We start from the raw sequence: 13,416 nt of genomic DNA, 5'->3' as shown, positions 1-13,416 counted from the left end.
TGAGGGCCACACAGGATGGACTTTGTAATACACGAGATGTTTTGGTCTTTGTAGTTCTGTTGCACTAGCTAACTAACATGGGTTTGCTTGAATTTTAGATCTGCCTTTCCCAAATGTATTGCTAACAAGGCTTAACCTTCAAGAAAAGCCTAACTGTGTCGTAAAGCAGGACTGGCAGGAGAGCATTTGATATACATTGTAAATAAGAGTTTCCTTTCCGGCTGTTCTCAAGCCTCCACGAACAAAAGAAAAATATTCAAGGCCAACCTTGGGAAGCACCCAGGATGTGTCTTACCCATTATGGCATTTTTCCTTTACAAAATGTTCCTTTTACTTTTACTCAGAATACGATGCCCTTTTCCACGGCTCTGCTCACGTACTGTTGGAGGCTGTAAGTTTGGTGATGTGACTGGCCATTTCTAAGCCAATCCACTTTTTTGCTTTGACGTTCTTTGTTGTGCAAACGGTCAAAGCAAACGTAATCCATTTCTCCAGGTTCCCCTCTTTTCATAGAGAGAGAGAGAGAGACCCCAGCTTTTCAAAGTAATAAATGGCTTTTAAATGATCGCCAACTCGGTGGCTTATTGGGAAAAGCAAGCCGAGGCAGAACCTAGGGCCATCATGCTCCGAGGGCAAAATGCTGGGAACTCAAAGGGGAAGGGGTCCTATTGTCCACCCACCCCCCATCTCCCCCTGTCCCGTTGATGGCACCCCAGACCGAGGGGGTCCCTTGGTGCTCTCTGAGCTTGGTTGTTTTCTTGCGTTTCCTTTCCCAAAGTAGGTAACCTCACCAATGCTTGTGACGTTGCTGTGTAATTTTGACAATGAAACATTTGCAAGAAAAGAATGGAGGTCAGAGAGCACCAAGGACCCCACGCTCCTCTCCCCACCCCCTCCTAGTAGTACTGATGAGGTGACCTAGGGGGGCTTTTGCCCAGGTTCGCCTGGTGCGCCAGTTGCGGCCCTATCTGGACCGAGATGCCCTAGGCACAGTCACTCATGCGCTCGTGACCTCTCGGTTAGACTACTGCAATGCTCTCTACATGGGGCTGCCCTTGAGGACCACTCGGAGGCTTCAGCTGGTGCAGAATGCAGCCGCGCGAGTTGTGATGGGAGTTTCCCAATACTCCCGTGTAACGCCTCTTCTCCGCGAGCTGTATTGGCTTCCGGTTGCCCTCCGGGTGAGATTCAAGGTGCTGGAAATGACCTATAAAGCCCTACATGGCATGGGCCCGGATTATCTGAGGGAGCACCTGCTGCCAGCATCAATTTCCCATCGTCCTGTGCGCTCCCATAGAGAGGCCCTCCTTAGGGTGCCGCCAGTTAGGGAGTGCCGGCAGGTGATCCCCAGAGGGAGGGCATTCTCTGTGGGCGCGCCTGCCGTTTGGAATGATTTACCTGTGGAACTCCGGACTGCCCCCGATCTGCGCTCATTTCGCCGGGACCTGAAAACCTGGTTTTTCGACTTATCAGGCCTGGACTGAAGGGGTTTTAGCTTTTAAATATTGTTTTAATTGTTGGGCTGAATCAATTTAATTTATTTTAATTTAAATTATTTTTATATTGTATTTTATGCTGCCCTGTAAACCGCCCTGAGTCCTTCGGGAATAGGGCGGTATAGAAATCTAATTAAATAAATAAAATAAATAAATAAATAGTTGGGTCATGAAACTTCTGCAAGAAAACCACCAAGCACAGAGAGCACCAAGAATCCCACAGTCTTCCTCCTTCTCCTCTTCCTCCTCCTCTCTGCAGCCCCCCCTCTCTTCTAGCACTGATGATGTTACCTAGTTTGGTTCATAAAACCGTCTGCAAGAAAACCACCAAGCTCAGAGGGCACCAAGGCGCCCTCGTTTCAACCCTGAGTGACAAATACTCTACTTTATTGATCCCAGGCCAAGGATAGCTGAGTCTTCACTTTCCTACAAGTGTGCAATTGGACACCCCACCCCCACCCCACCCCCCACCCCCATGGTCGTTCTGGGTCACTGGGTGCTGGCATAAACCTCACTTCTGCCTTGGAAAGCCTTTCCTAGCATCCATCCCCAATCAGCCTGCCCGTCAGTCACAGGCACGGTTCCACGTCCTCTCTCTGAGATGGTGCTGGAAAGGACTTGGCCCCCTTCACCGCTGACCGCTGACCCTCGTCCTTCAAGCATTTTATAGAGGGATAAAGTTGCCTGCTGGAGAAGAGCCTAATGCTGGGAAAGGTTGAGGGCAAGAGAAGAAGGGGACGACAGAGAATGAGGTGGCTGGATGGAGTCACAGAAGCAGTAGGCGTGAGCTTAAATGGACTCCAGAAGATGGTAGAGCAGGGTTTTTCAACCTGCGGTACGGGTACCACTTGTGGTACATGGGCCCCTGGCAGGTGGTACGCGACCATCCTCGAAAAATGGTAGCGGGGGAGGGGAATGAGCTGAACCGGTGGCAGCACCGCACAAGCCTGAGCGAGAGATGGCTGGAGCTGCAGGGCTGTCAGGGCTCAGCGGAAACGCCAGGATCAGGAGGAAGAGCGCCGCCGGGTGGGCAGGCAGGTGTCTTCCTCAGCTGTGGCTTGGGGGGCTCTTTTTCCAGTGCCATTGTAACTTCGAACAGTCACTAAGCGAACTGTTGTAAATCGAGGACTACCTGTACTTCATCACTTTTTCCCTTTTTTTTTTTTTGGCCATCAAGTTTTTGACACCTTGCTAGGCGACTGGTGGTACACGGATGTTGCCATATCCTAAAAGTGGTACAATGGGTGAAAAAGTTGAAAAGCCCTGTGGTAGAGGACAGGAAGGCCTGGAGGAACGATGCCCATGGGGTCACGATGGGTCGGACACGACTTCGCAACTAACAACAACAAAGTTGCTCCTCAGCTGACTTTCCTCCAAGCTAAATATACCCATTTTCCTCAATCCCCTCTTAAACAGTTTCCAGCAACTGCTTCCCTGAACTACCTAACGTTTGTCTCAATCTTTAGGATGGGATCTAGGAGTTACAGGTAAGTCCTCGACTTACAACTGAGCCCAAAATTTCTGTTGCCAAAGGAGAGCTGTTAAGTGAATTTTGCCCCATTTTACGACCTTTCTCGCCACCGTTGTTAAGTGGATCACTGCAGTTAGCAACACAGTTGCTAAGTGGATCTGGCTTCTCCACTGACTTTGCTTGTCAGAAGGTCACCAAAGGGGATCACTTGACCCCGGGACACTGCCGATTGTCATAAATACGAGTCAGTTGCCAAGCGTCTGAATTTTGATCACGTGACCACGGGCATGCTGCAACCGGTCGTTAAGTGTGGGAAAAAAACGATCGTAAGTCTGTTTTTAGTGCTATTTTAAGTTTGAACTGTCAGTAAATGAACTGTAGTAAGTCGAGGACTATATGACAACAGATAAAGTGAGGTGTGAATATCACAGACCTCACTTTCCCTGAATTAAAATAAAAAAAATAAAAAAAAATAAAATGGCATCTGCTTTTTTGCAGCCCCATGCAAGGACACCCATGGGCCTTATTCAGTTTGCCAGTAAATCCTGTTTTTGGGTGGTGCAGTGTATGCCTCCCAGCATACACAAAGGACAGCACAGCAGGAGGCTGATGGTGCAGATCAGCAGAGGGGCTGGACAGCTCCGGGCGATGACTGCTCACTCAGGATAAGCCTAATGAGTTAAGCTGTTGACAGCCCCAGGCATGGTCAGCCTGGTGGGAAGCCAGGATCTACACCCATTGTCACCTGCACTGGCAGGAAGCCCAGGTTTGAACTGATTGGATGCCATCCACCTGGGCAGGTACAAATAGACGCCAGGCTTCCCTGTTTCCCCAGTTCGTTCTGTTCAGAATAAACTCATCTTTACCCCAGCTCTGTGTCCGTCTCTATGTGAAGCAGGCGACTTTACAGGTGGAACAAGGAGAGGACCTTGAAAAGGTGTGGAGCAGCTCTTAGGAAAACACCACTTAGCTCAAAAAGTGAGGTGAGGGACCCTCTGTTTGAGTCTCTTAATTATTGGGGAGGGGAGAGATGCCAGATTATCAAGATGCCACTACAGATAGTCCTCGACTTACAGCAGTTTTTTCAGTGAGCTTTCAAAGTTACAACGGTGCTGAAAAAAGTGACTTATGACCATTTTCCACACTTACGACCTTTGCAGTGTCCCCAGGATCACCTGACCAAAATTAAGATGCTTGGCAACCGATTCATAGTTATGACGGTCGCAGTGTCTCAGCTTACGTGATCCCCTTTTGTGACCTTCTGACAAGCAAAATTGAGGAAGAAACCAGGTTCGCTTTAACAACTCTGTTACTAACTTAACAGCTGCAAGGATTCACTTAACAACCGTGAGAAGAACGGTTGCAAAACGAGGCAAAATTCACCTAAGAAATTTCTCACTTAGCATCATGAAATTTGGGCTGAATATGTTTGTCAGTTGAGGATTACCTGCAATACATCCTACAACAATAGTTCCATTCTTTTTTTAATCTAATCTATTTAAAAGAGCTGATAAATTACAACGTCTTTTTCTTAAGACTACAATGAAGCTGGCTCTACTAAGCCAATTCTGTGTACCTGAGCAATTAATTTCAGTTTCCAAAACGCAAATGTCTCAGTGACTTTCAGTCTGTTTTCCCAACAGAGGCAGCGCTCAATTTGCTGACTTCTGAGACATTAGCTGTCCCTTGAATTTTAAAATATAAAATGAGCCCACTTCACTGCTTTCCCCTTCCCCAATGATTAATCAAAACCTTGAAGACAGAGGATCTGGTCCCTGTGGCCCCCTTAAGGAGAAGCCACTCTTTAGGGTAAAAGGAGAACAATCTGCACCCTTCCACACACACTGGTCCTGTCCTCCAGACCCCATTCAAACCCCTTACTAAACAGCACAAGGTGGGGTGGGGGCAGGGGAGAAACAGCATTAACCTTGAAGAAAGACAGGATCCAGATAAATGGGAGGTGCAGCCAGCCCACCGCTCTCTTGCCAAGCAATGTCACAGACAGCTGAGCCGTTTTCAAATGAGAGACCGCCTTATTTTATGCAGAAACGTCCAAGGCTGCGGAATAGCAGGCAATGCAAAAAAAGTCTTACTGATTTTTGATTTTGCAGTTCCCCCAACACGTCAGAGGGGAAGACTTGCACAGGAGAATAATTTTGGAAAAATAAAAACAATTTGTCATTGTTTGTTTAAAAGAAATTGTCTCTCTCCCCCCCCCCAAATGCGAGTTGTTTTTGGTGAGAGAACTGTATGAGATTTGAAGATATTCACCTAATTAGTGTTGTCATTAATCAGAGGCTTGGTGCTGGGAGCCTGGAGGCATACATATTTGATAGACACAGACAAATAAACAAATAAATAAAAGCACTGAAATCAAACTGTGATATTCCAGAACAGGTGACGTACAAAAGCCATTTCTTTTGATTTAGTAGCGCAAATACAAGAAGTCCTCTACTTACGACCACAATATAAGCCCCAAAATTTCTACTGCTGAGCGAGACGGTTGTTAAGTGAGTTTTGCCCCATTTTACAATCTTTCTTGCCAGAGTTGTTAAGTGAATCACTGCAGATGTTAAAGTTAGTAACATGGTGGTTGTTACTTACTAACTTTGTCGGAAGGTTGCAAAAGGGGATCATGTGAGCCCGGGATGGTATAACCGTCATAAATTGCCAAGCACCTGAATTTTGACCACGTGACCCTGGGGGTTCTACAAAGGTCGTTAAGGGTGAAAAACGATCGTCGCTTTTTTCAGTGTTGTTGTAGCTTTGAACAGTCACTAAATGAAGAGTTGTAAATCGAGGACTGGCTTAATATTTTTTACTGCGTCCACTTAAGGAAATACATAAATGGACACTTTTTGATTCAGCTTAAATGCCTGCCTTGGCACCCTGCAGGTGCAACCTGCAAAAATCCTCTTTTAAGTCTTCATGCGTTCTGGTTTGGCAGCTGCCTCCTGTTGAGCTATGCAGGGGGGCAGGGGAGGAGGGGGGGGGACAGAAGCAAAAGAAATGCTAGAAGAGATTGGAAGGCCATTTGTCTGAAGGGTCTCCTGCTAGACCAGGGGGTTGGACTAGAAGACCTCTAAGGTTCCCTCCAACTCTACCATTCTGTTAATTAACCAGTGGAATGGCTTGCCTTTAGAAGTTGTAAGTGCTTCATCACTGGAGGCTTTCAGGAAGAGACTAGACCAGGGGTAGGCAACCTTAGCTCTTTTATGACTGGTGGACTTCAACTCCCAGAATTCCTGAGCCAGCCATGCTGAGGGGAAAGGGAGAGGTTTCCAAGCTGAGCCATGCCGGCTCAGGAATTCTGGGAGTTGAAGTCCACCAGACATAAAAGAGCCAAGGCTGCCTACCCTTGGACAGTCATTTGTCTGAAATAATATAGGGTCTCCTGCTTGAGAGGGGGTGTGGGAGGTTGGACTAGAAGACCTCCAAGGTCCCTTCCAACTCTGTCCTTCTGTATTTGCCAGCTGTGCCAGGGAAAGGATGCCAAAGGCTCATTCTTCAATCTCTCACGTCTCCCCAGCCTTTGCAATGCTCTTCTCCCCACGTCTGCCCCCACAGCCCCTCAGAGGCCTTCAATTGATGCCCCCCCGCCACCCCCAGCAGCGTCCCTTCTGTGGCCATTCCCACATGGGCAGGGCTGCTGGGCCTGGCAATGTGACTTCAGCCTGGCTTGTCCCCTCGCTTGAAGGACGCTCCTGCTTGAAGGACGCTCCTGCGAAGGACAGCCAGCCGACAGATGGGCCGTAAATCACGGGGGGGGGGGGGAAGGCTTCCGATAAGGCCGTGGGCCACCACAGGGGCCGCTTCCAAAAGGATTCAGGTTCCGCAGTGGTGGAGGGGGAGGACGGGTTGGGGGGGGCAGCAGTGCTGATGAAGGCTGAGTCACCCTCTGGCTGGTTCATTCATGCCTTGATTCATTCATGCTTCGCAAGAGAAACCCCAAAGGGCCCCCCCCACCCCATGCCTTCCGCCCGGGAGCTTCGGCTTCAGCTGCCCTTTGGTGTGTGTGTATGTGTCGGGGGGGGGGGTTCATGCAAGCCCCCAGATTTTCTCCTGACTGGGAAAGCCCCCACTTTCTAAGAAAATGGGCTCACTCCCCAAGAGACCCCACGTCTCGCCACACACCACTTTCTGCCCAGACGTGGCCGGCCCCCTCCCTCTTCTTCAATTCACACTTTTAGCTGCTGCATTTGGCAACTTCCAAAAATCTCACCAGACAAACCCCTTTTCTTTTGCCCTGCAGCCCCCCCCCCTCTTAAGTGCCCACTGGATCCATGTCTGCACCCCACAGAGGAGGGTAAAACGGGCTGCAGGGTAAAAGACCCTAGTCTTTGGGGGAAATGAACTGAACTGAATTAACAGAATAACGGGGACTTTGGAGGTCTTCTAGTCCAACCCTTTGCTCAAGCAGGAGATCCGAACTGAATACTTTATTTGGCCAAGTGTGATGAGACACACAAGGAATTTGTCTCGGGTGCAGAAGCTCTCAGTTACAGCTAAGTCCTCAACTTACAATTCACTTAGTGGCTGTTCGAAGCTGTAACAGCGCTGAAAAAAGTGACTTATGACCATTTTTCACACTCATGACCATTGTAGCTTCCCCATGGAATCAAAATCCGGACCCTTAGCAGCTGACTCATCGTATTTATGATGGTCGCGTCATCCCGGGATCTTCTGACAAGCAAAGTTAATGGAGAAGCCAGATTCACTTCTCAGCTTTGTTATTGATTTAACAACTGCAGTGACTCACTTAATGACCGTGGCCAGAAAGGTTGTAAAATGGGTCAAAACTCGCTTAACCAATGTCTCCCTTAGCGACAGAAATTTTGGGCTCACTGGAGTCGTAAGTCAAGGATTGCCTGCACAGGCAAAGCAACAGAATAATGATAAATCATCACCATCATATAATAACATGCACAGCAATGGGAGGACGACCCCCAGAGAATGACCCAAGGAGCTTAAGGTATAATTGACTGACTACGACTCCCATTATCCCCACAGCGCCACCTCTGAAAGGCGGATTACAGGAGACACTCAGTGCTTAGGTCTCCACACCACAGAGGCCGGCAAACTTGTAATAAAAGGAGATGGAATTTGCTGGCCAAACTCCAGCCAGAGGCCACATCCCTTCGCTTTTCTGCAAAAAACCCGCCCTAGACTAGTCTAAACTGTCTCCAGAGTGGCAAAGGCCGGGTGTGGGGGCGAGAGGAACGGCTGGTGAAAAGCACAAAGGTGTGAAGGCCCGCAAGTCGGTCTGGCAGGCGCTTTTGATGATTTAACACTTCCTGAATATTCACCAAACAGCCCTGTGCGCAAAGTTTTGTTCCATCTCAAGAAAAGAAGAAATAGGGGAGACATGATAGCAGTGTACCAGTATCTGAGGGGCTGCCACAAGGCAGAGGGGGCCAGGTTGTTCACCAGAGGGAAAGAAGAGAAACAATGGCTGGAAGCTGATCAAAGAGAGAAGCAACCTGGAATTGAGGAGAAACTTCCTGACAGGGAGGAGAATGAACCAGTGGAACAACTTGCCAATAGAAATCGTGGGTGCTCCATCACTGGAGATTTTTAAGAAGAGGCTAGACAGTCACTTGTCTGAAATGGTATAGGTTCTCCTGATTGAGCAAGGGGGCTGGACTAGAAAACCTCTAAGGTCCCTTCCAGATTCTATTCTATTCTATTCTATTCTATTCTATTCTATTCTATTCTATTCTATTCTATTCTATTCTATTCTATTCTATTCTATTCTATTCTATTCTATTCTATTCTAAACTGTTATTCTATTCTATTCTATTCTATTCTATTCTATTCTATTCTATTCTATTCTATTCTATTCTATTCTATTCTATTCTATTCTATTCTATTCTATTCTATTCTATTCTATTCTATCCTATCCTAATCCTAATCCTAATCCTAATCCTATTCCTCTCTAGGTTTAATCCCCAAGGAGCCCGGGTGTTGTTGGAAGGAGCAACAATATTCATTTTATTTATCAAATTTACTGGCTGCCTATCTCACCACAGGGTAACTCTGTGCAGCTTACAATATTATTTTTCTAAAATAAAACTGTATCAATAAAATACTACAAACATATAAAAACACAAACTACAATAGCTACAGGATGGGGAGGAAGTAAGTAGGATGAGCAGGGGGGGAGGGAAAGGTGGGAACTGATATTAATCTATCAGACACCCCCAACATGAGGCCCCCTCAAGCCAACTTGGCAGAGCTAGGTCTTTATCCTCTCTCCACCCATCCTGTCCATCCACTTATGTCCAGCCCGCCCCCCCTCCAATCTGACTTCCATGGCTAGGAGGGAGGATGGGGGGGGGGGTCAGCAGAGTGAAGTCAGAAAAAGTCAAGGCAGTGAAGCCACCCATGTTATGCACCAAAAAAACCACAGGGTTGGGGGCTCCAAAGAGATTCTTAGAAAGCCCAAAAATAGAGCAGGATGAAGCCCACCGCTCTGACTTGTGACTGTTTTTCACACTTATGATGTTGTGTCGATGCCGCAGCTCCCGTGATCAAAAGCACCCCTTTGCTACCCAATGGCTGTGGAAGCAGAAGCCTTTCATAATGGCGCATTCAGGAAGAATCCCCCCACCCCCAACAGACCACTGCCATCCTCTTGGACATCCAAAGAGGTCTCCAGTTTTGGTCCTCTTGAGAAGGGGTCTCCAACCTTGGCCACTTTTAAGACTTGTGGACTTCAACTCCTAGAATTCCCCAGCTAGGACATGCTGGCTGGGGAATTCTGGGAGTTGACGTCCACGAGTCTTAAAGCTGCCAAGGGGAATTCTGAGAGTTGAAGTCCACAGGTTTTAAAGCTGCCAAGGGGAATTCTGGGAGTTGAAGTCCACAAGTCTTAAACTGCCAAGGACAAGTTTGGGAGTTGAAGTCCACAAGTCTTAAACTGCCAAGGACAAGTTTGGGAGTTGAAATCCATAAGTCTTAAAGCTGACAAGGGGAATTCTGGGAGTTGAAATCCACAGGTCTTAACGGTTGGACAGCCCTGCAGCCACCACAGAACTGAGTGGTATTCCTGGCTGGTCACTGTGGCCTCCACTCTGCATTAAAGATACTGTGAGGCAGAAGGGGGCCCAACCCCCCCAGGCCAACGGTCCCCCAACTACGTGTAGCCTCAGCTGTCACCCAAGGTTACGGGGACAGGACTGGCTGTACGCAAGACAAGCTGGCAAGGGAAGACCTCACCCTAGGGCGCCTTGTGAATCACAGGATTCTTGCAGCCTTTTGCAAAATCCCTCCAGGCCGGGCATCCTTGAGACACACCCATCTCAGGGGTGAAAGAACACCTTGTCCAAAATCTGGGCACAAGGCTTCACCAGCCTTTCCTTGACCTGCAACTTTCAATCCACGAATCCTTCGTGGAGTGTCTGCAGCCAAGCACTCTCCCGCTAAAAAGATCTCTGTCACACACATCAAAAACAAGCACATAAAAACGTGCCCAGTAAAAATAAAAAAGCTGCCAAATGAGGGTAACATATCAACAAACCAATTCACCCCACCCACGAATTCAACTAATTCAACCTGGGGAAAAGGCCAAATCTTCCTTGCTTTGCAAAAGGGCAACAGCAACGAAGGAGCCGATCCGATCTCAGAGTGGCTGTTCCAGTGGGCACATTTCCCAATGCTGCCAGATGACCCTTTACAGCAGGGGTCCTCCACCATGGCCACTTTTAAGACCTGTGGACTTCAACCATGGACCATGGGAATTCTGGGAGTTGAAGTCCACAGGTCTTAATGTGGCCATGGTGGAGGACCCCTGCTCTACACGCATTCCTTGACTTACACCAGTTCGTTTTAGTGACCTTTCGAAGTTAGAAAGCACTGGGGGAAAAAAAAGTGACTTAGGTTCATGTTTCACATTTGCGACCGTTGCAGCATCCTCAGGATCACACGATTAAAATTCAGACATTTGGCAACTGACTCATATTTACGACGGTTGCAGTGTCCCGTGATCCCCTTTTGAGAACTTCTGACCAGCAAAGTCAACGGGGAAAGCCGGATTCGCTTAACAACTGCAGTGATTCACTTAGCAACTGTGGCAAGAAAGAAATGGGGCAAAACTCACTTAACAATTGTCTCGCTTAGCAACGGAAATATTTGAGGCGAATTGTAGCCGTACGTCTGCCTGCAATCAACTGGGCATGGAGCTAGGTCCTCCTGCCAATTCTGATGGGGAGGACAGCAAACATCAGAGAAAAATGGCCCCTCGAATCTCCCAGCCCCATGCTCAGATTTATGCCATGGGAGTTTGAAACTTCCTTTAGCAGATAAGCAATGTGTCCCTGAAGTCAATAATTCCCTGAGTTATTACAAAACAGAGCTGGAAGGGACTTTGGAGGTCTTGTAGTCCAGGGGTCCCCAACCCCCAGACCGTGGACTGCTACTGGGCCGCAGCATACCAGCAACCGGTCCGCACAAACAAGCAAAGCCCCATCTGCAGCATGCAGGCAGCACACAAAACCACACACTCTCTGGGTCCATGGAAAAACCTCTCTCCACGGAACCGGTCCCTGGTGCCCAAAAGGTTGGGACCTGGGTTCTAGTCCAACCCCTTGCTTGAGCAGGAGATGTTCTACCATTATGGACAAATTGCTGTGTGTATGTGTATGTACGTTCTACTAAAGTGGTGGTGCAAGGAGAGGACCTCATAAGCACATTCAGACCACCCCACACACCACACACTTTGGCTTGCAAAGGTCTGCAGAGCGTCAACGTCCTCCCTGCCACCTGCGTTGGCAGCCTGGCACCGTCTGACCCAGACCCAGAATGGGAGCTGCACACCCGGAACAGCCTCTCCTTAAACCAGCTTGTAACCCACAAACGCACACTTTGCAAGAGCAGCCGCCCAAACCAGCCTCTGCCGCCTCCTGCCACGAATTCTTCGGGCCCTGTGAATCTCCCACCCCCTCCCCACGCAGACCCCTCCCGCGCTCAGCCAGCCCCCTTCCCAGCGCCCAGTTTGTGCAAGCCTTTGTGCAAATCCCGCCTGGGCCCCTCCGGCCTTCCCCACCAGGGTGGCGGGGACCCGAGGGGGCGGCCCGCAGCTCCCGAAGCCTCTGACGACCCTTCCCCGAGCTCGCTTCTGGCTGCCCCCATTCGAGCAGTCCTGAAAGCGGCGGCGGCCCCCGGTCCCGAGTCCCGCTCGCTTCCCCAACCGCAGCCCTGCCGCGCTCGATCCCCGCCCGGAGGGCTCGGCCTGGTTCGACCCGCTGGCTCAGCAGGGGTCTTCAAACTTGGCCCTTTTATGACTTGTGGACTTCAACTCCCAGAATTCCTCAGCCAGCCACGCTGGCTGAGGAATTCTGGGAGTTGAAGTCCACAAGTCATAAAAGGGCCAAGTCTGAAGACCCCTGCGGGCTGGAGCAACGCCCGGAGGCGGCGGCGGCAGCAGCGGGGAAGGCTGCCGGGGTGGCAGCTGGCGGGCGGGCGGTGCCAGCGGCAAAGTTCCCGCAACGCCTTTTTTCCCCCGCGTTGCAGGGGAAAGCGAGGCCACAGCCGGCCGTTCCAGCTCGGCCGCCACGGACCCGTCCCGCCGCCGCCGCTCTCGGCTGCTCCCGCCCGCCCGGAGCCCTGCGGGGAGCGGCCGGGCTTCTCTCCCCGCGCCTCCCTGCCCGGCTGCTCCCTCCGGGGCTGCGCTGCTCCGGCTCGGGCCGAGCGGGGGGAGTCGGGCGAAAGTTGCTCGGCGGCGCCGCTTACCTCTTGGCCGGGCGAGGCGGGCGAAGCTGTCCGGCGAGCGCAGGAGCCGAGTCCGGCCGCGCCGGCGCTGGAGGAGGAGGAGGGGGGGGGCCCTGCCCGGTGCGGGAGGCGCGCCCCCGCCCGGCCAATCGAGCCGCCGGTCCGGGCCCGGCTGGGGAAGGAAAGGCTCGCCCGGCTGCTGGCTCGGACCGACTTCCCCGCCCTGCTCCCGGGGAGAGCGAAACCGGCCCGCCGGGGCCAGCGAAGCGAATCCCGCCGAGGAGACGCCCCCCTCCCTTTTTGCACCCCCTTTCTGGAGGCGTCTCGGGAAGGGGGGGCAGCCTGAATCCCCAGGCCGCCCCCCCCTCTGCCGTCCCGGAGCTGCGGGGCTGCCCCTCCCGGCACCTCTGCAAACCCCCCCCCCCGGCCTCTCTCGGCGACCCAATATCGGGACGATTTTTTTCCAGGCCAAGACCGCCCCCCCCCACCCCGACGGCCCTCGGCAGGCGGCATATAAATTTAACAAACCAACATCTCAATCTCAGCCTGGCTCTCCTGGGGATTGTAGGGAAGGAGAGGGAACCCACCATCGGCAGGAAAACTTGGACTTGGAAAGTTTCTTCAGGGCTCCGGCGGAAGATGAAATGAGTTTTAAAGAATAAAATGCATAGAGAATATTTGCCGCTTTGGTTTTACAGTAGATGTTAGCTTTGGTTTGTTCTGCGAAGAGAATTCCTGAAT

At 50.6% G+C, this 13,416-nt stretch overlaps 1 protein-coding gene across 3 annotated transcripts in view; it reads right to left on the bottom strand.

Moving 5' to 3' along the window:
* Positions 1–12,842, bottom strand: part of IL11RA (interleukin 11 receptor subunit alpha) — a 105,571-nt gene extending 92,729 nt beyond the window's left edge. For all 3 annotated transcript variants that reach the window (XM_081319283.1, XM_081319287.1, XM_081319285.1), the window contains exon 1: positions 12,697–12,842. The gene's annotated coding sequence lies outside the window, so the exon portion shown is untranslated. The remainder of the gene's footprint in view (positions 1–12,696) is intronic.
* Between the last annotated feature and the right edge of the window lie 574 nt (positions 12,843–13,416).

The sequence above is a fragment of the Vipera berus genome, assembly GCF_964194415.1.
Source record: "Vipera berus genome assembly, chromosome: 2".
Lineage (NCBI taxonomy): Eukaryota > Metazoa > Chordata > Lepidosauria > Squamata > Viperidae > Vipera > Vipera berus.
The sequence above is the reverse complement of the archived record's forward strand: the minus strand, read 5'-3'. Positions and strand labels throughout refer to the sequence as shown.